Source organism: Megascapheus bottae, chromosome 15 (genome assembly GCF_031878675.1).
Source record: "Megascapheus bottae isolate mThoBot1 chromosome 15, mThoBot2.hap1, whole genome shotgun sequence".
Classification (NCBI taxonomy): domain Eukaryota; kingdom Metazoa; phylum Chordata; class Mammalia; order Rodentia; family Geomyidae; genus Megascapheus; species Megascapheus bottae.
In genome coordinates, this window is record NC_143523.1 from 3,792,188 (window position 1) to 3,819,049 (window position 26,862).

The 26,862-nt window shown below is 42.5% G+C and overlaps 1 pseudogene; it reads left to right on the forward strand.

Moving 5' to 3' along the window:
• Nucleotides 1-2,311: 2,311 nt before the first annotated feature.
• Nucleotides 2,312-24,451, forward strand: LOC150053680 (serine/threonine-protein phosphatase 2A regulatory subunit B'' subunit gamma pseudogene; annotated as a pseudogene).
• Nucleotides 24,452-26,862: the final 2,411 nt, after the last annotated feature.

Sequence of the window (26,862 nt, forward strand, 5' to 3'; positions counted from 1 at the left end):
AGCATCTTTCCCTGGCCGGAGAGCAAAGTTAAAATGTCTTGTTATTTCAACAACCCCATCCAATCTGTGCACATTTATTAATTACTTGCTACAGAGAGTGACAACAGACCATGGCCTGACCTCCAGAGAATTCACAATCTATTTTTTTTTAATTTACCAAGCTTTAAATCTGAGCGCTGACCATAAATTAATTTTTATCTACTATCTAGTGCTAAGGAAAACTCTGTAATGAAACAGAAGTCTCATGAAATACAGATAGTTTCATATGAATTATAAAAGCAGGTATGTCTCCTCAATGAATCCCCAGATGTGGTTCTGTTTACAGACGCAGCACCCTTTGAAAGCTGAAGGGGCTGCGTGGCCTCAGGGCGGGACCCAGAACCTTTCTCTCAGGCTTCCTCCAGGGAGCCAAAGCATCTTCCCAGGGTACCTGGGGTCGGGGAAGGGCAGTTGCTGGAAGCGGTCTACTCCAGGAGACAGCACACATCCTAGTGGTGCACCGGAGTAGGGTCAGAAGGCAGTGGAGTTTTATGTCCCGCCTGTCTCAAAAGGGTCCAGGGGGTCTTCAAACTGCCCAATGGCTGTTTCCCCGTTTAAGAGTGTGAGACTGAAATGGGCATGCACAGCATGGAGCAGAATCACGCTGTGGTGAAGGATCTCTGCAGTCAGCGTGGCTGTGGGTGATCCTGGGCAGGTTTCTGGACACTGGGCATTCCTGTCAATCCGGAGTGCAGCCCTCACAGCTCCCTCACTGTGGGTGGTGAGCCATGATGCGAGGTGTAAACGCTCAGTTCAGCATGGCCCCAGCCCTCCTCCACGAGGAACAAATCCTATTTTATCCACACAAGTTCAATGCATATCACAAAAGGCCATCTTTTCAAAGACATAACCACAGTATCGTTACTGTGCTTTAAAAAGTAACAAGTAATTCTTTAATATCAAACATCCGGAGATTGAATTTCTACATCACTGTAATTGTTTTAAAGTTTTTGTTTGACCAAGAACTCGTGGAAAGTCTGTAAACAATTAATTGATTAATTAGTTTGGCATTAATCTATAAACTGGGCTCTCTCTCTCTCTCTCTCTCTCTCTCTCTCTCTCTCTCGCTCTCGCTCTCGCTCTCGCTCTCGCTCTCGCTCTCGCTCTCATTGTTTATTGAAGAACAGAATCCTTGTCCTATACAGTTCTGAAAGTTATAGATTTGATTATTGCCCTCTCCTATCTTGATGTTTCTTCTGTCTAGTCATGGTGTTCTTGGAAAATTGGCCATGAGGTTTAGAGACTTCATTGAATTCCAGCACAAATTTTAGAAGTTATAGTCAATGTTTTCTGACACCATTTTCCATGCTCATGTTCATGCTCATGTGGCCACAAAGAGTAATATTAAGTTGGCATCCATGTCATTATATATTAATACGTATAAAACTAACCCGTTTAAATGTCCAAAGTGCTGACATTTAACATATGTAAATGCCCATTAAGCTCTGATGACAACCAACTTGTAGCTGTATAATGTTTCCTGTCATGAACATTTTCCTGGTATCCTTTTGAAATTCATCCCTGCCCCTCTGTATCCCCAGGTAAGTCACTGATGCAGTTTCTGTAGTGATGGATTTGTTTGATTTTTCTTGAATTTCATATAAATTGAATAAGCTGGCACAGACACTTTTGTAACTGTCTTCTTTCACTCAGTATAATACTTTTGAGATTCGCCGTATGTTCAGTGTATCAGTGGTTCATTCATTTTTATTTCTCTGTAGTATTACATTAGGTGGACCTGCTACATTTTGTTTGTCTGACTTGCTGATGGAGGTTGGGTTGTTTCTGGGTTGGGAATCAACCCAGAATCAAGAGGTTATGAATATTTGTGCACAAGTTTTGTCTCTGACATAGGTTTCCATTTCTCTGGAAGACATTTCTCTGTGGCTATGTGATGAAGAGTGGATCTTGGTCCCAGATGCTGTGTGGTTCTCAGAGGATCCTGTGGAGTGAAAGCTGCCAGTGCTCAGCATTCTGAAACCACACCACATCCCAACCCCGTTCACCATCACTCAGCATCTGTCACATCCAAATTCATCACATGACGACAGGAGTGTGAGCAGATGGTGACAGGAATGTGAGCAGATGGTGACAGATGAGTGTGAGCAGATGGTGACAGAGGAGTGTGAGATGAAGGATGACAGGAGTGTGAGCAGATGATGACAGAAGTGTGAGCAGATCATGACAGTAGTGTGAGCAGATGATGACAGGAGTGTGAGCAGATGGTGACAGAGGAGTGTGAGATGAAGGATGACAGGAGTGTGAGCAGATGATGACAAAGGAGTGTGAGCAGATGGTGACAGAGGAGTGTGAGCAGATGATGACAGAGGAGTATGAGCAGATGATGACAGAGGAGTGTGAGCAGATGATGACAAGAGTGTCAGCAGATGATGACAGGAGTGTGAGCAGATGATGACAGGAGTGTGAACAGATGATGACAGAGGAGTGTGAACAGATGGTGACAGAGGAGTGTCAGCAGATGATGACAGAAGTGTGAGCAGATGATGACAGGAGTGTGAGCAGATGATGACAGGAGTGTGAGCAGATGGTGACAGAGGAGTGTGAGCAGATGATGACAGGAGTGTCAGCAGATGATGACAGAAGTGTGAGCAGATGATGACAGGAGTGTGAGCAGATGATGACAGGAGTGTGAGCAGATGGTGACAGGAGTGTGAGCAGATGGTGACAGGAGTGTGAGCAGATGGTGACAGGAGTGTGAGCAGATGATGACAGGAGTGTGAACAGATGATGACAGGAGTGTGAGCAGATGGTGACAGAGGAGTGTGAGCAGATGGTGACAGGAGTGTGAGCAGATGATGACAGAGGAGTGTGAGCAGATGGTGACAGGAGTGTGAGCAGATGGTGACAGGAGTGTCAGCAGATGGTGACAGGAGTGTGAGCAGATGATGACAGGAGTGTGAGCAGATGATGACAGGAGTGTGAGCAGATGATGACAGAGGAGTGTGAGCAGATGGTGACAGGAGTGTGAGCAGATGATGACAGGAGTGTGAGCAGATGGTGACAGGAGTGTGAGCAGATGATGACAGGAGTGTGAGCAGATGATGACAAGAGTGTGAGCAGATGATGACAGAAGTGTGAGCAGATGGTGACAGGAGTGTGAGCAGATGATGACAGGAGTGTGAGCAGATGATGACAGGAGTGTGAACAGATGATGACAGAGGAGTGTGAGCAGATGATGACAAGAGTGTCAGCAGATGATGACAGGAGTGTGAGCAGATGGTGACAGAGGAGTGTGAGCAGATGATGACAGGAGTGTGAGCAGATGATGACAGAGGAGTGTGAGCTGAAGGATGACAGCAATGTGAGCAGATGATGACTGGAGTGTGAGCAGATGTGACAGGAGTGTGAGCAGATGGTGACACAGGAGTGTGAGCTGATGGTGACAGGAGTGTGAGCAGATGGTGACAGGAGTGTGAGCAGATGGTGACAGGAGTGTGAGCAGATGGTGACAGAGGAATGTGAGCAGATGGTGACAGGAGTGTGAGCAGATGGTGACAGGAGTGTGAGCAGATGATGACAGGAGTGTGAGCAGATGATGGCAGGAGTGTGAGCAAATGGTGACAGAGGAGTGTGAGCAGATGATGACAGGAGTGTGAGCAGATGACGACAGGAGTGTGAGCAGATGGTGACAGGAGTGTGAGCAGATGGTGACAGGAGTGTGAGCAGATGGTGACAGGAGTGTGAGCAGATGATGACAGGAGTGTGAACAGATGGTGACAGGAGTGTGAGCAGATGGTGACAGAGGAGTGTGAGCAGATGGTGACAGGAGTGTGAGCTGCATTGTCACAACGGTGGAGCAGAGGAGGCTGCTCCCTTCATGGTGGCCAGGAAGTAGAGGATGCTGAGCCACCAGATTGGCGGTGGATTAACACCTTGCTAACGTCAGAATCTTCACCACCCAATCACTTCCCACACAAAATGCTGCATTAAGTGGCAGGTAAACCACCAGGAAGGACATTTTAAATCCCCTTTCTGTTCTTTTATATATATTTATATGTTCCCTTCCCATTACTATTGAAATGTAATGTGCGTGTGTGTGTGTGTGTGTGTGTGTGTGTGTGTGTGTGTGTGTGGTGTAAGTCTGCTCGGCTTGATGAAATGAAGGCCCAGGAACTGATCCTGAGATCTTTTGGCTCAAGACTAGTACTCTACGCTGGAACTATAGCTTCACTTCCAGTGTTTGTGTGGTGAATTGGAAGTGAGAATCTCAAAGACTTTTCTTCCCAGGCTGGCTTCAAATTGTGGTCCTTACATCTCAGCCTCTTGAGTACAGGCACAAGACACTGGCATCCACCTTCTGACAAAATGACAGGCTATATCTCCCTCCATCCCCCAATGCTTGAAATGAACCCCTCCCCGCCTCTGTACCCAGGCACCTTGGTTTCACATTAGTAAAGAATAGTACTGTGTCTTTGGAACATTCCCTACTAACTATCCACGTGGCATTAAGTTGGAAAGTCAGTTGAAATAATGTATTTCTCCGTGTACTTATGTTATTCATTTCATAGTTCATATTCATTTGATCTCATTTATTTCCAGCTTCAGGGTTTGCTTTTGTCTGTTGATTCAATTTTAGTGTTGGGGTATGAAGACTATTAGCTGTTTTCAAACACCTCAACTACATGCAGTCAAAGTATCCTGCTTCCCTGTTGACACCATGGTTTCTATCCCACCTGGCACTTGTTTGTGACTGACTCATGCTTTAGCTTGAAATCTGAAAGAGTTCCCCATTCCTTCTCTTTATATTCAGGGATCCTGCATCCCTCCTTTCTTTTACAGGTTCAGCACGATACCTGCTGTCTCAACTTACATGTTTATCCCGGGGTTTACTCTGTGGGAGGAAAGCTGGCCCTGTCCTGGGCTTACATGGCTTTGTAATTTTCCTTTGGGTGCAGGCAGCATGAGGCTTTCCACTGGCATCTTACTGAGGGACCTGCATGGTACCTCACATGTACAGCAATTATATATGCTATTATGTATTATACTATGTATTGCTGCTTTGTGCTTGTCGATGTCTGTTCAGGGTAAGAGCCTTGAGGAAGGATGAGGGTAAATGCAAAGGTAATTTTGTTAGACATTACCTAATGTCCTTAATGGGGTCTCTACCAGTTTATACCCTCAGAAATATGTGTCAATGTAAGTTCTCCACAGCCGTGCCAGCAAAAGCAACCATTCTTTCAGGGATATCTATAATTCTTTCCAAGATAACCACCGTTTTCAACGGAGTAGGGCCCACAGATAGAATCAGTGACATTAAAAAAAAATGGTGGCTGTTATCAATAAGAGAATGCCAAAGTGATTTTGCAGTAGTAGCAAAATCACAAGACTGAGTGATGTACAAAGAGTGCCCTTCTCTCCCACCCACTCCAGATCAAGGCGCTGACTGGCTAGAGTGGCTATCTGTCCCCAGGTCAGGCTTTGTTGTTCTATCTTCTACAGGCAAAGCATGCTGTCCTCGAGCAGCAGGGAGGACAGAAAAGTGATCCCTTCTCCCTGAGCCCTTTGTGAGGGTGCCAGCCAGTCCCATGTACCAAGCTTGGAAAGGCCACAGCTCTGACTACAGTTGCCTTGAGGATGGGAGGGGCTGGCCTCCCTAACCAGCACCAAACCGCAGCACGGCGGCCCATCCTGTCCTATGCAGATCCATTGCCATTTTCTGAAACATTCTTAAGTCCCCATGAAAACATTTGCCATTTTGATGGTAACTCAAAAATAGTTTTTGTGTTTGTCATCTTTTGGCAGCAAAAATTAAATTAGTTACCTGGGCAGATTATATATCCCTTGGGCAGGATTTCATTTTTTATATCAAAGAAGTAGGAAAAGTTAAATCATAAAGCACATTGAAACTAATGGCATTATTGTCAAATTGTTATCAACTTTTACTTAATGATACCCATAATCCAAAAGCCTGCATTCAGCATGTCAGCAGATAAACACAGGTACTAAAAGATGTCTTTTACTCTTCAGGATGTAGCTGACTTGAACTAGTTACATGTGCTTTAGTTATTTGTTATGTACAATTATGTATAATTTTAGCTTGTTTTGCCCAGAGGACGGGTCCCCCCAAAGAAGACCACCGAGATAGAGGCGTCCGAAATGCAAAAGCAAGGTTTATTGCCGGATACAAGCCAGGCAGGGAACTCATCCGCAGGCACTGGGCAGCGAGGCTGGGAGGAGTCATTGATCAGGGTTTACACAGCCTTTTTTTTTTTTTTAAACCAGTCCCAGGCTTGAGCTCAGGGCCTGAGCACTGTCCTTGGGCTTTGTCAAGGCTAGAGCTCTACCACTTGAGCCACAGCACCACTTCCAGATTTTGTCTATGTATGTGGTACTGAGGAATCCAACCCAGGTCTTCATGCATGCTAGGCAAGCACTCTACCACTAGGCCAAACTCCCTGCCCTACAAAGCCTTTTTAAAGGCAAAAATTACACCCATCAGGTGGTCAAGTGAGATAGGGAGTTTCCCAGGCTGGTGGAAACTGGCAGAAAGTTCTCACGCCAGCTGGGTCCCATTCAAGTGTCAGGGAGTACTGGAGGGGGTGGGTTGGGGGGTCTCTACAAGCTATACATTGTATTAATTAAGGAATGAGATTGGCATACTGACTTGTTTTAAAAAATCAATATGCGAGTTGATTCCTATAGATCTGCATTATTTAATCTTAGCAAGTTTTAGTTACATAGCTTCTAAGATTCATTTCGCATTTGCTTCTTGATAATTAAAAACATATCATCAAACATATCATTTTACATTACAATTTACATTCTATTAGTAAACAGTATATTATTTCAAAGACAATATATCATTTCCAGTTGAATGTTGTCCTCCTCCTGTTCCACAGAAAGGTATGTTGAAGTCTTCCCTCTTGGCGTTTCAGAACATGACTCCAGATCACAGGTCCTTGCATGTGTTTCCATGTAAGACCAGTGTGTACTGAAATAATGTGGGTCCCTAATACAATGTGATTAAGGTCCTTCCAGAATAAAATCATGCAAGGGAAGATTTCCTCAGAAAGACTGCACAGTGCTCCCATCTGTTTATGTCATGGAGCTTGGGGGCCTCTGGGAAGAGTGAAGATCCTCTGGGAAGATGGGCAGGAGTCTGGCCTGGGTACACCAATATGGTGGACTTCCGGCCTCCAAAACTGAGGTGAGAAATTTCTGTGGCTTTGAGTCATCTGCTTCACACCTCAAGAAAGCTCACAGATACGTGAAATAACCTATTTATGTAAAAGTAGAAGTGAGGTAATTATGATAGAAAGTAAATCTTATTTGATTGACTTTGTGATTCAGGTTCTGTGGAGAGTTGTGTCCAGAAAATTTAATGAGCTCCGTCAGAAGCTCAGGTTTTTTTGATTAAGGATATTTAAAGCAAGCAGTAAAAATGTTTTTTTTTTATCAGAAATGTTATCTTGGCAAAGGCATATTAATGATTTTTAATTTTCCCATCTCTTCTGAATGTGTCTTGTTAAATCAATTGCCTCTCCGTGAAGGAGTGAGAAGTATACTTATTGGTAATTCTGTGAATCAGTACGTATTTTGTTGCTACGCTTCCCAAAGTTAGAAAAAGCAGCTCTTTTTCTAAATCTGATGTTCACCAATGAATTTTGCTTTCAACAAAAGTGACAGAAGATATACAATTGATGATGGATTTTTCATTACAACTGTATTTTATTATTTAGAATTGAGGAATAGACTTAATGTTTGTCTCTTTCTAGTAAAAAGTTATGTATGCACATAACTATTTAGAATGAATTCCATAAAGTTGCCTTTATCTCATTAGGGCATGCATTTCCAATAAAATGATGTATTTACCTTTAATAATTGTTGCCTTAAGTATGAAATTAATTTGAATTGTGTTTATATTTTTGATAACATACACTCTGGTGCTGATTATAATTATACTTCAATCTTGAAGGTAATTTTAGTAACCATAGTTTCAGAAAACTTTAATGATTTAAATATTTAAATACATCCTTTTATTGGAAGGAATAAGGATGAAGTAAACAGCAAAGTCTTTCACTCATAAAGTATATGTGGCATCAGTGGCAGTAGTAGCTCATGTTTGTAGACAAGCCACCCAGGACACAGAGATTGAGAGTGGGAGGTCAACAATGGCCTCTGTCTGCGTTACGCTTCCATCACAGTGAGATGACAGGAAAATATCATATCCATTCACCTTGTCTGTCAGATCTCTCTGTCCATATCACTCTATTCAGCTTCTCTCCACGGGCATGAAGTCTCATGGATTTTTCTGCCTCGATGGCCTGAAACCATGGTCTGCCTGTGCTCAGCCTCCAGACATCAAGGACCACAGACATTAGCAACCATGTATTAGCCTCATGTATTTTCTAAGTGGGTGATATAAATACACAGTCATCATCATGGTATTTTGATTGCTTTGGAAATACTGAAATTGGGACTTTATTTGTTTATTATTTTTTAGTGTTGGGGCTTAACCTCTGGGCCTGGGCACTATCCCTGAATCCTTTTGCTTACTGTTAGTGCTCTATCATTTGGGCCACGGTATCACTTCTGGTTTTCTGGTGGTTAATAGGAGATGAGTCTCATAGACTTTTCTGTCCCGGGCAGCTTTGGACTGTGACCCCCAGATCTCAGTGTCCTGAGTAGCTAGAATTACAGGTGTGAGCCACAAGCACCTGGCTAAATAGGAACCTTTTTAATGCCAATATTTATAGTATTTTAGAAATTATCTTCAAGTATTTAAACAGAATTAATAATCTAAGACACAACTTAAAATATACAAAGAGGGTACATGGTTTTCCAAGTCATTATAAGGAAATGTTTTCTCTTATCTCCTACATGAATTTTCTGGGCAGGCTAAGCAATACCAAATAATACCATGTGTTGATCTAAACACCGAGTAATTGACCTTGACCCTCTCCAGTGTTGCCAGTGTATGAAACAGATTGCTTTCTCCCTAATCACTCTAATTTGAGTTGCTAATAGTTTCTATGTATTTGTTTTTCTCTTCTTTGTTGTTTTCTTATTCTTTTTTAATATAAAATACATAAAATATAAAACCCACCTCAAAGCCTAGCAGCAGACTCAAGAGAGGAAGAAGGGCAGACAGAAAACACTATAAAAAGTTCCTGCTAATTCAAGAAAGACATCACAGAGAAGCAAGTGAGTGGGAAGAAATACCAGCAGGAGACTGGAAGCCACAGTAGTAGCCCTCCCTTCTGAGGAGGGGACCAAAGAGTTTGCAGGATGTACAGAGATGATGTGGAGAAGGACTGGGAAGGCACTTGCCCCTAGCATCTCTAAATAAGTGGCTGTAAATGGCTGGAGATTGCATGCCATCCATGGCGGGCTGCTTCTGTCCTAGTGGTGTCTAGTACTGGGAGTGTGGTGGACAAATCTTTGGTGACTTCACAGCACCTCACATCCAGGCATGAAAACCCAGAACTCCAGCCAGCTGCTGTCTGCTATGCTTGAGCACTTCAATTGAAATGGGAGACTGAAACTTCCAGCTAACCATGCAGAGTCAGCTATGAAAATTCCAACTCAGGTAATGGGATCCCTCTAAATGTCAACAATCCAGACAATGGCAGAATCTAATGATTGTAAACCGGATAAAATTTCTAAGAATTCAAAATAACAATGGTAAGACTGGTGAAAAAAATCAACCAGGTGAACAATCATACTAATGGCTTTAATCCAACATAAAATAAAGAACTGCTTAAAAAGTGATGAACACAATGGAGGACATGAAGTAAAAATTCAATAAAAACAGAAATTCTGAAGAATAAAATGAAAGTGAAATATTAGAAATGGAAAGCTCAATAAATCATAACTCAGTTGGAAACCTCATCTGTAGACCAAATCAAGTATAGGGCAGAGTATTAGGATCTGAAGTAAAAACAAATGAATAACAGTATTCAGACAGTAATAAAAAAAATAAGGAAGTATAAACAGGACATGTAAGACTTCTGAAACAACATTAAGAGAACAAACCTAAAAATCATGGACATAGAAGAAGAGAGGATACAAGCTGAAAGCTAGAGTACTGAATACATATAGATTCAAAAACAGTCAATGTTTGTGAATACCAGAAAATTTGCTCAAGGACACTAAGCAGAGGGCTCAAAGGTCTTGCCCACATTCAGTTAACTACATTTCTTGAACAACCAAAATGGCCCATGACACTGCTAGATGTTGGCATTCTGTGAAAAATCAAAGTTATGTGGCCATACCATTGAGGACCCTTAGGAGATGGTGGGAAGGATAAACAGGCACAACATGTGCATGTCATTTGCAGTAAGCATGCAACTAAAACATGGAATTAGCCTAAAAGCAAACACAGCACTGCAGAAAGACATCTCCAGAGTGATGAGCCATACAGGGAATGGTGAAGGATGAGAGTGCAGTGAGACTCATGGGCAGACTCACCCCTGCGAGAGGGGCGAGTGTGGAGGGCTCCAGGTGAGAGGGAGCTGCCCCAGGAACTGATGGGTCAAGGCATCAGAAGCTCCTGATGGAGAGGCAGGGAGGTGACCACTGAGAGGGATGGAGCACAGGCTAGAGAGCTTCTACAACGACAAGAGGGCATGTGAGGTTTATCTCCAGCAATCAGGGACAGAGTCTCGCAGACCTGACAGAATTTTAAGCAAGGATGTAACATCATCTAGGTTATGTCTCTGATTGCTGGCTGGAAGAGTGGAAATGGAAGGACAGGGAGTCCACGGGAGTGAGTGGGGACTGAATGGGAGAGGGGAGAAGTTGCCTGAAGGGATACAGTCTGACCTGTTCCAGGCATAACACATTTATTTATTCCAACCATTAGAAACTAATGAACACTGGGCTTAAAAAAAACAGCGTAGAAATAAAAAGAAATGAGTTAACAGACCACAAAGGATGTGGATAACCCTTAAAAGGCAGCCTTTTAATTTCTTTTGGAGAGAGAGAGAATCTTACCATGTAGCCTAAAACTAGGATATAGTGGTGTTTATTTGTTGTGTTCTTTTTGTCATAATTGAAATCAATTTTTGCCATATGAAATCAACAAAAATCACAGGATATCAAGTTGACTCACTTGAGACATGCTATAAATAGAGGCATTGCATTATGATAAGGGGATTAGCTCATCAATAAGATATAATAATCCTAATGATGAATAAACTTAATTATAAAAACAGAGAATACAAAGAACCAAAAAGCAATGGAGCCAAGAAGATAAAGAAGAGAAGGAGGAGGAGGAGGAAGTAGAAATATTTGAAGTTAAAGAAGTCACCAGCCTTCTATCAATAATTGATAGTATATTTGATTTTTAAGTTCAGTAGAATATATGCTATCACATATAACGATAGATAATAGGATATATATGGAGATAAGTCAATCTCAAACAGAAGTATTGCATGATGTTACTAATATGCAGAATCTAGACTTAGAAAAATTCATGATTGTAAAATGAGACTGGAGGGAAGAATCCATAGAAGGAGGAGGGGAAAAGGAGAAAGTGTAGGCATGTGGGGGGAATGTTTAGAAGTGTGTGTGTGTGTGTGTGTGTGTGTGTGTGTGTGTGTGTGTGTGTGTAAAATTAGCACAATGAAACCCGCCAAGAACTGTTAAATGGAGAGCAGAGGAAGGAAAATGACTGAGAAGGAATGTTAGCAGGGCTTGGTGGCTCACATCTGTAATCCTAGCTATGTAGGAGGCTGAGATCTGAGGCTCGAGATCCAAAGCCAGCTGGGCACTGAAGTCCACGAGACTCTCCTCTGCAGAGAACCACCGGAAACTGATAGTGGTGCTGAGCTCCAGGGCTAGGGTGATAGCCTGGAGCTGAAGAGCTCACGGACAGTGCCCAGGCCCGCAGATCAAGTCCCACGACCAAAAAATAAATGAATAAAGGCGTGTCAAAGAACCTGTGTGCATACTGTTAGACTCACAGCGACATTTTTTGTACAGTTTATATTGACCAAAAAAATTAAAAGTCAGTGGGATATAGGAAAGTTGGAAACACTGTTAGATGAGTTGATTTAACTATAGCAAAAAGGGAGAGTGACTGGAGCTCACAGCTTAAACACCAGAAATAGAGATGGCACGACTCATTAATAGGAAAGAAGCTATAAATGTATGTGGCAGTCAAGGACACAGAAAAATGAAAAAAAGAAAAAAATGCAAGCTGCTTGGTGGAGGAGATCAGCATAAACTCAGCCATACTGAACATAGGAAAAACTGGAAATTGTAAATACTAGGATGACATACGAAACAAAAGGCATTTGTGTAGATCCCTAAGAGGCCTTAAAAGCAGGTGTGAATATTATGAATGACTTCAAACAAGAACCTAGAAGGAATGGAAAAAGTTCTTTAAAGAGACATCACTAACGCTCTTTGAAGGCAAATTAGATCACTTACCTGGACAGCATTCCCTTACACAGCTGCGGGACAACACGGCATCTCTGATAAATTCAATCAAGCATTAAAAGAAGAAATGAGCGAGGGAATCCTCTATTTGTATGATCCTAGAGTCACTTTCATATTCAAGTAGGCTTAATGTTGCCATACATGAAAACGAAGCTCAGACCAGTTTTTCCTCTCCCTCCCCTTCTTTTACTCCTCTCCCACTCCCTCTATTCCTCTTTTTCTCTTCTTTTCCTCCTTCACTTCTTATCCTCCCCCTCTCACTCTCCTTCTCAATAAAATATGATCAAATTGAATTTAGAATATACTGAAAGTGGCCAGAATGAGTTTATCTTAAAATTGAATAATTGGTCTAATATTCAAATACTGAATAAATGACAATATTGTGATTTTTTTTTAGAAACAGCAAATTAAACTTAAAAAGAAATATGAGTAAATACTTGCAAGAGTAACTACGACCTTAAAAGCTGAAATTCAGAGTTATTGAGGATTTGGAACCACTGAACGTTTTGTATATTGCTGGCAGGAATGGAAAATGGAAAAGATTTAATGGTCTTCATTAAGTCAAACCAACACTTGCAATGTCTTCCACGTGTCCCTGCTGTTACATGCTTAGACGTGAATTTGCTCAAGAGAAATGAAAATATAGAGCCTCCAATGGCTTTCCTGAAATCGTCCCTCAAATTTGCTGGTCAGGGCCCCAAACGGTCAAACCTAAAGGTCCATAAAGCTGACTCAAAGAGAAAAACTCAGGACACAGAAATAAAACAGTGGCTCAAATAATCATGTAGAAACACTGAATAGGAAATATTAGAGTGATCTGAAAAAGTTGAATAGGAAGTACTGATCATCAAAAGCTCAACCTACACCAGAGTTACTATTTTTTTTTTCAGAAAATACGATCAACTTATTTTCAAATAAACTTACTAGATCAGGTTAATGTGTAGTAGATGGCTTTAATAAGGAGGCAACATTTTAATTAGCCTGCCCATCTTGCATGTAAATGAATGCGTGGAAACACTTTGTTCTCTTGGGCAGCTTAAGCACTTCCCTCTCTAATCTTATTTACATTCTTAATTTGCTTTGCAAATTTTTTATTACCTAGATAAAATTCAAGTGGTCACAAATTGAGAAGAGACATATCTGAATTAATGAGGCTCCCCTATCTCCATTTTGGATGATGCACTCTTGGCTTCTTAAAGAGAAGTGCTTCATTCTACATTCCCAGGATGCCCTGGCAGGTTCCTGGGTCTTCACACTCCACTCGGTGTCTGTCTGCTGTTGCCAGGATGGTGCCAATTGCCTGGTTGACAGAAAATATCAATTTGGCTCATTTCCCTTTTGAGCTAAAAATTGTAAGTCCTAAAGAATAAATAAAAGCATCAGACAATATTTGAATGAGGTCCTCAACTACGAGCAGTTTCCAAATAAAGATCATTCAGATTACATGGTGTTAAAATATTTATTAATGTCGATAAGCTGTTGATGGACGCAGCAGTCTCCTTTTCTGTTTTCTCCCTGTGATCCTGGCTTCCTTCCTCACATACCGACTTTTGGGTCCTGGCTCACATGTCGTCAGAAGGCAGCTGCCTCAAAGCCTCCAGACCACTGAGCCTGAAACCCATCCTAATCCCCTGTGTCTCAGGACCCCGAGGGAGGCACTTGGAGCTTCTCTATTCCCCATGACCCACACCCCAGCTGTCTTCATCCACTGTACGATTTATTCACCCCCTGGAGACTGCAACGAGGAGAAGACAAAGGCAAAGAGGTGATACTGAATTCACAGCCCAGGGATGCCTGCAGCATCACATCCAGGAATAAAAATGACTGAATTCTCCCCGAGAGCTTCCTGAGACAGCTGATACCTTGATTCTGGACCTCTGCCTTCTAGAGCAGTGAAGGTATCCACTGCTTTAGTGGTTCGGATGTAGGAAATTTGACAAGCATCTCTAGGAAATGAAGTCATCTCCTGCTAGAATCAAGTATTTGTGCACTCACAATTATTTTACTGACTGCTAGTGTGGGCCTCCTTAGACAGCCACAGTCCTCACCATCAAGGGACACAGGCCTCCTGTTTGCTCTCGTGGGAGCATGTCTCAGGAATCCAGGTCCTGACTGAAGAGCCAACTGCCTGTGCCTGCACACATGGAGAGTTCAACTTTGGTCACATATATGTGGCCTGGGAAAGTCACCGCCTTTGTAATCACCTTGCCCCTGACCCAAGACACCCCTAAACATCCCCCTCTCACCAACCATTCAATACGGGCTTCTGTGCCTAACCTCCACCCCAAAAATGTGCTAAGCACACTTCAACAGTATAAGAAATGTTCTAGCTACTGAGAAAAACATGATTGAGGTAGAGAAAGTCTTTGAAATTTTAGAGCATGTATCTTGCAGGAAGCACACATAAAGTGAACCAGATAAGGGAAGAAGATGATCCCAGCCCAATTCAATGCAACCAAAGTTAAAGTCACTTTGTGAATCAAGTAATGAGGAAGTTTGGGGGATACATTCCACTTCTACAGAATAAGCATAAAAGCATGTCTAGCCAGGGTGGACAGCATCTCTAGAAGAGCTTTCATTGGCTTATTCTAACCTGCTCTTAACTAATCATGTTGATGGAGAGATCTCATTGGTCTCCCTTGGTCATGTGACCACCATTCAGCCAATCACTCTGGCTTATAGAATTGTTTGCCAATGTGCATCCTGTGTCTCCTCTTTGAGGGTCTGAGGTAAGGGAGTTGAGTGAGATTACAGTGGCTGGGGACTGGGCTGGGGTGCTGATCAAAGGGGACCATTTACCACAAAGTTCTTCCAAACACACCCCCCCCCCACTTCCCACTCCCCTGCACTTGAATGCAAATCCTCCACTTTGGTGTGTCCTCCTTTATGGCACCAAGAGAGGAGAGCCAAAAGGACTGTAAGCCAGGAGGAATCTAACCACTCCAGGAATTCTCAGTCATTGCTTTGTGGGCACATCCTGTATCTGTGTACAGAGAAGTCATCATCTTAAAAGTGGCTGCAAGGCTTCAGGATTGCCCCATGGATGATTTTTGCCCAGGGTAAATGGGTGACCACAAGATCTCATCGCAGTATCCAGATTTCTCTTCTATGTTACCTGTGTGACTGGCTAAATGTTCTCCCTTCTCAGCTCCATTAGAGAAGGAACAGATTGTTTATATGAAGAAGAGGAAGAAGAAGAAGAGGAGGAGGAGGAGGAGGACGAGGAGGAGGAGGAGGAAGAGGAGGAGAAGGAGAAGGAGAAGGAGAAGAAGAAGAAGAAGAAGAAGAAGAAGAAGAAGAAGAAGAAGAAGAAGAAGAAGAAGAAGAAGAAGAGGAGGAGGAGGAGGAGGAGGAGGAGGAGGAGGAGGAGGAGGAGGAAGAAGAAGAAGAAGAAGAAGAAGAAGAAGAAGAAGAAGAAGAAGAAGAAGAAGAAGAAGACGACGACGATGACAATGGCTTCCCAGCTGTGCAAAATAGGGTCAGCTCGGAGCGTTTTTGCCAGGGAGAGACAGCAGGCTGGCACAGCCTGACATTAACTTTCCCTGCAGGTAGCCACCAAAAGCACTGTGCTCCCCAGCATGCTGACAGCAGAACTACATGGTACAGCTGATCCTCCAACAGCTGCCTCCTCACCACATTGGGACCAGCGTGCTTGGTGCATCCGCCAGCACTGCTGCCAGGGTTTGGGAGCGCAGATGAGACTCCCCAAGGCAGGGCAGAATCCAAACTATCATTTCAGCCAAGATCTTGTTACACTCACGTGCAGCTGCTGCATTCAGAAATACAATGGATTTTTCCCCCTCTAAATGGGTTCTGCTCCTCTGAACTGCTTCATTTACTGCTTTTTCCTACAACTTTGGCTGTTGGGCATAATAGCATAACTGCTGAACTGGCCTACTGTTAACAACCGATTTCTGAAGAGTTCTTTTCATGTCCCAGGCTCTTCTGAAGAAAGAGATGTTGCCCCCTTCTGTCATTTTGCCAATCATGACTTTTCTTTTTAATCGCCTTTTATTTTCCCTCCTATGACTCAAAATCCCTAGTGCAAACAGAATTGAGCTACTCTACCTGCTGACACTGAAAGGCCCTGTGATTTTGTACCCTAGCCAGCTCTTTTCATTATGACACTGTGGAGGAGCAATGAAAGTTGTTCTGTCTTTAGGTGCTGTGGTCTACTGGACTGATGGATCTCAGTGCTGTAATCCACAGCACTGCTACTACCTTTGAGTCAGTTTGCAAAACACCTTTTTGCTTGCAGTATCAGAGGGATGTTCTAGTGTATCAAGCCTGGAGTGACTGCGGGATGTCACTTATCATTAGCCAGTAGAAACATCTCATTCAGCACCTACTATGTGCAAGAGCACGTATGTCAGATGCCAGGGGAGGACCAGTGTTGGATGAATCTCTCTGTGTCTTAAGGAGGCCACTACCCACTGAGTAGTCAGATAGAAACACACAGTCCCCTGGAAGATAAGCAGATATCCCGATTGGTACAGCAGGGGTGGAGGGTGGGAGTGTATCAAAAGGCCCAAAGGTAAGCAGGTTTTCCAGGGCTCAGGAAGGGAGAAGGGAAGCATGGGGCATGGGCAGCCAGTTAGCTCATTCTGAGGAAGTGCCTGCTGAGGACTTGTGGGCCTTTGCTGAGATGCATATTGCAACATCGGAGCAATCATGACTGACCAGGAATTAGACTCTACAAATGTGATGGTTGGAATCATGGCTTGAGGCATTTGTGTCTAAAATTGCTCCTTGGTAATTAGATATTTTGAGATGCACTATATAACCCTAATTTTCCTTTTACTTAAAATTACAGTTTACTACAATTACGAACATAACCCACTTACATTGGATCAGTCTGATAGCTATTCTGTGTTACGGTGTAATTACACAGCTATCCTGTATTCCTGTGGTCCTCAATTGCCAGAAAAGGGAGAGTTGGAGGGAAACTCTCAGAAAGAATAGGTGGTGGAAAGGTGGTGTGTCCCTTGGTCCCCGTGCTCCAGGTTACAAAGACCCCAGCTGTCAGCCCAATATGTGGTCCCTCTCTTCAAACATAGCTCGGAGGGCCTGGACAGTTCCAGGACCTGCTTTCCTTGCTTATTGAAAACTATTTAATTCAGTTTTGTTTTTTTTTTTTTTGGTCTGGACAGGCGGAACTCTTGTCCCTGCTTTTGTGGCTCGGTCTGGACAAGTGTAGGTAAATCACTCGAGACTCAGCACAGTAAAGGGAATTTTTGGTTTTACTGTCATCCTTCTTTCCCCCTTCATTAGGTTTCCATTCCTGTAACGTTAAACAGCTGATGGAATTCGGTAAGAGACAAGGTTTGTCAAAGCACACTGATTTTGAGGGGCTAGTCCAGGGTCAGTTGGCCCTGTTGTTTGTAGGAGAGAACAACAAGCCAGAGGAGTTAGGGTGGGATGCACAGAGGCAGAAAGAGAAGGGCCCAGAGCCCCAGCGCTCCTTCCAGACACACTCCAAATGACCCGTGAGGCTGCACCTCCCAATTGGACAGGGCTGGGCCAAGCCTTGAATGCACGAAGACCTGCAGGGATGGCAAGGTCTGGACTGTAGCAGTTTCCTCTCCCCTTTCGCCGATCCTAGCCTGACTGACATCCGTACGCCAATCTGTGTGCTTTTCACCTCTCTTGGTACCGTCGGTGTAACTCACCTCAGCTTCTTGCATATGGCCGGCCACTCTCTGCCCTTCAGACTGTAAAGTGTGATCACTAGAGCTTTATCAGTTCTGATGACTGTACGGGCCAAGCTATGTTGCCTGGCCCAGCAATAGCATCTGATGGCATGGCTGGATGACGACAGCCTTCTGAAAAGAGTGGTGGAAGACACAGGGACCAAAATGCTCTGCAATAAGTTCAAGAGAAAAGTCTGTACAGAATAAATAGAAAAAATGCTGGGTGCGGTGGCTCACGCCTGTCATCCCAGCCACTCAGGAGGCCGAGATCTGAGGATAGCAGTTCAAAGCCAGCTGGGCACTAAAAAGTCCATGAGACTCTTATCTCCAAGTAATCACCAGAAAACCTGAAGTAGTGCTGTGGCTCAAGGGGTAGGACAGCAGCCTTGAGCTGAAGAGCTCAGGGACAGCGCCCAGGCCCAGAGTTCAAGTCCTATAATCGAAAGGAAGGAAGGAAGGAAGGAAGGAAGGAAGGAAGGAAGGAAGGAAGGAAGGAAGGAAGGAAGAAAGGAAGGAAGGAAAGAGAGAGAGAGAAAGAGAGAGAAAGAAAGAAAGAAAGAAAGGAAGGAAGGAAGGAAGGAAGAAAGAAGGAAAGAAAAGAGAGAGAGAGAAAGAAAGAAAGAAAGGAAGGAAGGAAGGAAGGAAGGAAGGAAGGAAGGAAGGAAGGAAGGAAAGAGAGAGAGAGAAAGAGAGAAAAAGAAAGAAAGAAAGAAAGAAAGAAAGAAAAGCAGGAAGGAAGGAAGGAAGGAAGAAAGGAAGGAAAGAGAGAGAGAGAAAGAGAGAGAGAGAAAGAAAGAAAGAAAAAAGAAAGAAAGAAAGAAAGAAAGAAAGGCAGGAAGGAAGGAAGGAAGGAAGAAAGAAAGAAAGAAAGAAGGAAAGAAAAGAGAGAGAGAAAGAAAGAAAGAAAGAAAGAAAGAAAGGAAGGAAGGAAGGAAGGAAGGAAGGAAGGAAGGAAGGAGGAAAGAAAGAAAGAAAGAAAGAAAGAAAGAAAGAAAGAAAGAAAGAAAGAAAGAGAAAGGAAGGAAGGAAGGAAGAAATCCGGGGTGTAGCCTAGTGGTAGAGTGCTCACCTAGCATGCATGAAGCCCTGGGTTCAACTCCTCCAAACCACATATTCAGAAAAAGCTGGAATGGTGCTGTGTGGATCAAGTGTTGTCAGGGCACTAATACTGCGTAAAAAGTGTCCTTGAGCAAAAGTGTCTAAGGAGAGTCCATAGGCCCTGAGTTCAAGCCCCAGGACTGTCAATACATACATACATACATACATACATACATACATACATACATACACAGTGGCCCAGTCGCTGTGCAGTGGAGACCCTATGAAGAGTAGAAAGTGGAGGAGACAAAACTGGATGAGACATTGATTCGCATTTCTGTATCTCCAGACAAAGTAAATTCAAAAGCAAAGAATATTACCACAGATTTTTTAAAGTCATCTCATAATAATAGAGGGATTGATTCATTAAGAATACATAGCTAAACATTTATGCTTCTACCAAGAGAACTTGAAAATGTGCAGAGCAATACCAAAGAGGAATGGAGGAAGAAATAGGAAGCTCACTATGTCCAAAAATCTCAGTACTCATTTTCAAAACAAATAACAGACAATTCAGAAAATAGATACAAAAGTGGAATTTTATTTTTATGCTGATAAAGATAATTCAGCTTTCACTATAATACATACTTTTTGTTGTAAAGACATACTTTTCTCACAATATTACCTGTGTCTTTATACTTACACTGGATTCCTACAGGCACCATATGTATGGTGAGTCTATACCAACTAAATTTGACAATTTACAATTTTGGATGGTCTATAAAATGTTAGTAAAATTCACATAGAATATACACAGAATAGTTTCCAAGGTTAACCAATTTCTAAGCTATAAGTAGATCTTAATACATGTGAAGGGATTCAATTTGTATGCTATCTGGCCATAAGAAAATTAAGTTAGAAATCTATAACCAAAAGATACCAGATAAATCTCCAAGTATTTGGAAAACAATTCATCAGTTAAAGAGGACATCAAAAAAGAAATAAAAGCATATTCTAATAGAATTAAATCATGCTGATATGTCCAAAAACACAACAAACAAACAATTGCAACTAAGTCACAACAAATCAAAGGGAAATGACTAAATTTGCACCAGTTTACTATTGGAGAAATACAGACCACTGGTGCACAACTGCAGCTTCTTTAAGATGATAAATAAGTTATTACTGAAACCCAAAGTAATCAGAAATGTGTAGATTTGAGAAACCATCAATACAACATTTCTCTAAAGAGAAAATGGAAAAACTTAAAACCAGTTCTTTGAGAAATCAGTAAAATTGATAAACTTCCAGCTAAGTTTATCAAGAAAAAGAGAGAAGACAAGGGCATCCAATATCAGAGTGGAAATAAATGGCTACAAAACAGATCATGCTGAGATCTGAGGATCATGGTTCAAAGCCAGCCTGGGCATGAAAATCCATGAGACCCTTACCTTCAATTAATCACCAGAAAACCAGAAGTAGTGCTCAAAGTAGTTGAGTGCTAGCCTGGAGCTGAAGAGCTCAGGGACAGCACCCAGGACCAGAGTTCAAGCCCCACGACCCACATAAGTAAATAAATAAATAAAATTACATAGATATTTGCAAAGAAAGGAGAGTATTATGAGCAAGTTTAAACCCAGCAACTTAGACAGAGCAGATAATATCTTGAAATAAAAATTCTGAGGCTCATTCAAGAAATCCATATGCCTATGGAAAGGTATAGCAAATTTTTAATACATTTTTGAAGTTATTCTACCCAAATTGTACTTCAGTAATGACACCAAGAATGTGTTAATTGATACATGAGTGAATGAATGTCTTCTAATATACCCCTGTCTTAAAAAATATACAGACTGAAAAAAATTAAGACAGATGTGTAGGGATCAACTAGATACTTGAAAAAAACAAGCTATAACTAAACCTTCCTATGATTTTTGAAAAATTATGACCAAATTTTGTCACATGAATATGTGTGAATGTCTATATATGCATGTGTATATATACTGTAGCTGTACTGTGCCAGCACAAACAGAAGCACATTTAAAATCATACATGCTCTGTGTTCACATCTAGTACTATCAAATGGACGATTATGAAAAATTCATAAACTTACACAGGATTTTCTTTACATAGAATACACAATTAAGAAATCTTGTAGCATTTTATCTTGCATGCGTTTTGTCCATTTACCTAATGGATCTGTGAGTTCTTTTTGGCAAGTCTCTACCGCAGCCTTCTTTGTAAGTGCTGAGTGGTTTGTCACTAGTCTGCACGTGGTCAGCCCAAGGTAGAGGCGTGTTGGAGGCCGGAAGGGTTCTGCTTGTGCAGGCAGAGATCACAGCACCCCATGCTCTGCTCATCTTGTGCAGCCAGAGTTGTCACTGCGCAGATAGGAATCCCCACCAACCAAGACCGTGCAGGTAATTGAGTTAACATTGCAAGAGCTTACATTGTTTCACTTTCTACACCAGACAACATAAAGTAGCTTCCAAAATCTCTGAAGACAAAATATGAATGGACAGTAACTGCATTCCATTTTCCTTTTTCATCAGTGGTTGGCAGGCATATGACTGCCAAGGAGGCAGTAAGTCTAAAAGCATGAACCCAGCACGTCTTACCAAGACTCCGAGCTGTCAACTAATCCAAACTTTAAGGGATACAGACACCCACAAGAGAAGGGAGCAGATTGCAATAGGAACTTGATTGCAATGATGGACTTGAAGAAGGAAGTCTGTGTGTTTCATAGCACGAGAAACAGCCATGACTTTTTCCCACCTTCATTTACCTTCAATTCATCACTGGTTATCAGCTCAAGTTTGTCTCCCACTCTTTAGCTTGATGGCATCAAGTTGCCCCTTAAGATTCAAATTTTGCAAAAGGCAAATTAATTGTGGTGAATTTACACAATGAACTGATACTTCCCAGTGAACAGTACTAAACTTTTTTGTGTGTGGGTTATAGGGCTTGAACTTGGCCTGGGCATTGCCCCTGAGCTCTTCAGCTCAAGGCTACTGCCCTACCCCTGGGCCTGGGTGTTGTCCCTGAGCACTTCAGCTCAAGGCTACCACCCTTCCCTTGAGCCACGCCCCACTTCCCGTTTTCTAGAGGTTAATTGGAGATAAGAGTCTCAGGTCCTTTTGTGGCCGGGCTGGCTTTGAATCTTGATTCTCAGGTCTCAGCCTCCAGAGTAGCTAGGATTATGGGCATGAGCCACCGTGCCCTGCTAGTAATAAACTTTTTGAGTGCCTGGATTCATGTGGCAATCTAAAAAAAAATACTCTGCAGAAAAGAAAACATGGCACAAAATGGTAATTGCAGTGTTATTCCACTGAAGTGAATGTCAAAGCTCAGAAAGATGTTCTTCATTCATGTGTGGGGATGCCACACATGGATCCAGGTGACCACCACAGTTGAGGGTATGAAAACTCTGTAACCAGCACAAAGGCATAAGTGGGAATTCTCTTACATATAGTCATGCTCCAGTAAAGGCCTTGAAAAAGACCTCATCCTCTGAAAAGATAATTGGATGTGATTTCTTTTTGATGAGCCATAACTTCCTCTCACACGTGCCTTGCCACTGTCCCTTGTCATGTGGTTCTTTATCCGGGGGCGGAGACTCAAAAGAGACTGAACCGAGATGTTTGGATTCTCATCTTTCTAAATCATGACATAATTAAACCTCTTTTGTTTACCAAGCCAGCAGCAATGTAGTCCTTCCACATTTACCAGAAAGAAATGAAGATTTATGATCATACAAACAGCTGTCCATGACTGAATGGCCATTCCATTTGCCATAACTAAGTTAGAAATAATGCTTCTGTCCTCTGTGTCTTCTCCAAACCAGCATCATCCATGATCAGAGGCCTTGCAGGGTAGCATCGTCCATACACCTAGTGGCATCAGGTCAGCCTGAAGTGACACGGCAACATCAAATGCAGGCCAACTTGAGAGGGAGTTAGCCACGGACTGCAAAGAAGTGCTTTACCAGAGGCAAGAGATTCCCCACAGGGACTGGAAAGGAGAAAAAAATGAACAAGAACTAAAAGATGAAGAAATGGATTTCTACTCAGAATGGAAAGGTGGTAATTTTTTTAAAAAAAAAAACACAAATTCTGTAAGACCATTCCCTGATTTTTATTATAGGCTGCCAGCTGAAGAGGAATTCATACTACAGAGCTCTTTCTACAAAGGAAAAGCAGAGAACTTTTAGATAATGAGGAATTGCAGAACTTATAGTGTGGCGCTAGATAACACCAGGCACCACTTCTGATTGGAGAGGAAGCAATGACCCATTAGGAAAGCTTTTTGAAGGTTGGTGAAAAGGCTGGACAAAAATGCAAGTAATTTTTTTATTGCAAAAGTCTTTGCTAAACTCCTTCCTACAAATCCATATGGAAGAATTTCCATCATGCATTTTTTTAGTTATGCCATGAGAAAGTTTGGCTTTATCAAATAAGAATAGGACTGAGTTTTTATATGATGTTGCTGAACAAGAAGATCCTCAAGAATCTGATTTAGAAAACTGCATTTTGGAGCTTATCCCTACTTTGCCACAACTAGGTGGGCTGGAAACAATCCTTTTATTCTTTCTGTGTTTGTATAGCAGTCAGGAAGTTCTTCTTCTTTTTGGATCCTCTAAGAACAGGGAAGATAAAAGTTCAAGATATTTCAGCATGTAGCCTCCTAGATGATTTACTTGAGCTAAAGGATGAGGAACTGTTCAAAGAGATCCAAGAAACAAATTGGTTTTCTGTTCCTTCTGCCTTAAGGGCTTATGGTCAGTTTTTGAATATTGATAAGGATCACAATGGCATGCTTAGTAAAGAACTGTCGGCTGTGAAACAGTAACAGTGACCCAAGTCTTCTTAGATCCAGTTTTCCAGGAATGTCTCTCTCACAATGGAGGAATGTACTTCATTTTTGCCTTAGAAAGGAACTTGCTCTTCTACAATTTATTTCCAAACTGCTTGATATCAAGAACAAGGTATAGCTTAATTATTTCTTTAGGCCCATACAAAAAGTAATGAAAATCCATAGGCAAGATCCCGTTTCTTTCAAGATGTCAAGGATGAAATCTTTGACTCGGTAAAACCAAGTGATCCTTTGAAAATCTCTCTTCAAGATGTAATCCACAGTAATTAAGGACAGACAGTCACTGCCATCTAACTGATCTGAATGGTTTCTGGACTTATGAGAACATAGAAGCCCTCGTAAATGACAGTGAAGACTCGGCAGCCTTGATGATACATGATCCCCGAAAGATTAGGCACCTTCATTAAGGTACTTGAATGCTTCATGTAGAATCTTTGAAGCAGAATCCTTGGATGTGCTCTCAATAAAACACTCAATACATCTATAGAACATAAAAAAATAGAGCCATAGAGTTGGGTACGGTGGCTCATGCCTGTCATCCTAGCGGAGGATCACAGGTTCAAAGCCAGCCCAGGCACTAAAGTCCATGAGATTCTTCTCTCCAATTAACCACTAGGAAACTGGAAGTGGTGCTGTGGTTCAAGGGGTAGAGTGGTAGTCTTGAGCTGAAGAGCTCAGGGACAGCACCTAGGCCTAGAGTTCAAGCCCCATGACTGACAAAAAGGGAGGGGCCATGGCTACTCAACAGCCATCCACCCATCTCACAATCCCTCCATCCCTCACCCTGCCATGCAGTCGTCCATCACATTCACACTCAGAAGATCCCAGCCTCACTCATCCAGTCTTACAGTTATCAGCTGGTCCCACTTCAGTGGACTCTTCCATAAATAGGTAAACACAAAATATATAATACTCGATCTCATTAAGGAAACAATGTAAGAAAACGAACTAACATCCTCAGATGTGTCCCTTGGGCTGTGTGGACCACCAGCTATGAGGAGGATGCTAAGCACTACCCAGGATGGAAGGAAGGACAAACGCTGGCCCAGCAGCCTCAGAAACACAGCCACTTCCTTAAGAGTTGAGTCCCAAGGGCTGTGGACAGCAAAATGTCTCTATTTGTCATAGTTTGTCATGATGGTCCCAGGATACTGGCATGTGATGAATTCCACATAACTGATATGTGTGTGTGTTGGTGATAAGTCTCTGGTTAGCTATTATTCATGCCATGGAATATTTTAAGTTTCCCTGAAGCAGATGGCAGAAGACAGACTTCTCGGATGAGTCCTTTGATTTTTCTAAAGTTGGGTTTGCTGAGCTCTGTGCTGATTGACAAGGCCCAGTAACCCTTGGCTGTATGTAAATTTGGAAAGAGACTGAATGTGGAATTGATGGTGGTGACCAGCAGATGGTCTGGCGCTCATTAGAAATAGTGTGTGGAGACGTTCTCATGGTCTCCTAGTGGTTTTTCATCCTGAAACCCAAGATGACAGGAGCTGCCTCCTCGTTACTAAATTTGCTTCGTTTGCTAGGGGACATGGAGGAGCTGGGAATGGAGCTCAGGCTGCAGTCAGAGACAAAGCTCAAGTGGGCATCAGGGTGGAGAGTGGGCATCCCATATAGAGGTGGTCTCACTGTGTCCCTCACTTTGCAACCCCATCCAGCTACCAGATCCTCCCTCTGCCAGCTGCAGAGCCCACCACTGTGCCCGGGTGGCGCTGTCATCCCTGTACTCCCTTCCATGGCAGATCAGTGCACTTTGTAGAAGGAGCTGGGCAACGGAAATGCTTGTTTAGAAACAACACAACTTAGTCCAGGATCTGGATACAGGGAAGTTCCCAAATAAACGAAAAAGCAATGGCTTTTCTTCATGAGGTTCTCTCATTCTTCGTCAACATGTTAAAGTTCTGTGTTAAGAATGTGTTCTCTTTCATGCTGTGAAAACCTGTCCTCCTGCACTAGAAGCTGTCTGAAAAGGGAATTTGTCATTTGAGCCAGTGTTTGATGACGGAAAATAAAATCTGACTTCCATATTCCAATTTAGCCTCCTGGTGCTGTTCTGTCAGTTCAAACATTCCATCTCACCAAAATGCAACTTTGTGTGGTTCTAGCTGCTGTGAATTCTTCTGACAGAAATTTCAGCTCTCGCAGAGTTAATGTCATTGTTCATTTTCCATGTGGAAGTTATTTCAAAATTGTGGTTTCCTTGGGACCTGGAAACGGGTCGCTTTTAAAGGAGACGTTAGAAGAAACCTTTGCCTGTAAAGTCTGAAAACATGCCAGGTAATAAAGACTTCCAGAGGCTTCTGTGGTCACTGAGTATGGACACAAGATGATCTATACAGAACATCTTCACCTCAAACTTACGGAGACATACACATAAAGTATTTGCACAGAGGGTTGGACAAAGACACGTCATAGACAAGTAAGCTTGTTGAAAGGTGCTCACCACTGAAAGTCATTAAGGAAACGGGTCTAAAAACACAAGTAGATGCCTGCAATGCTTCTGACTTGAGTCTTCCTGAAGCAGAGGCTACTTCACACCCAGCTGTCACACCAGAAGTCAGTAGGGAGCAGCTGAGCCGGGACATGGGACTAGTCTAAGAAAGTCATTTTCAGGGAAGGATTTTATAGTAGTAGGCAAGACAAAGAAACACATGTTTTTGTCTCCTGTCCATGCATGCTGAACAGTAAGTTATTCTAAGTCTAGCTCATGGTGAAATATTTGCAAGTAAGTCTTCAGGTCCTAAGAATAATTTCCAGCCTGGAATGGGTGGTCTTACCTAACAAAGGCCTGTTAGTAATACATAAAAAAAAC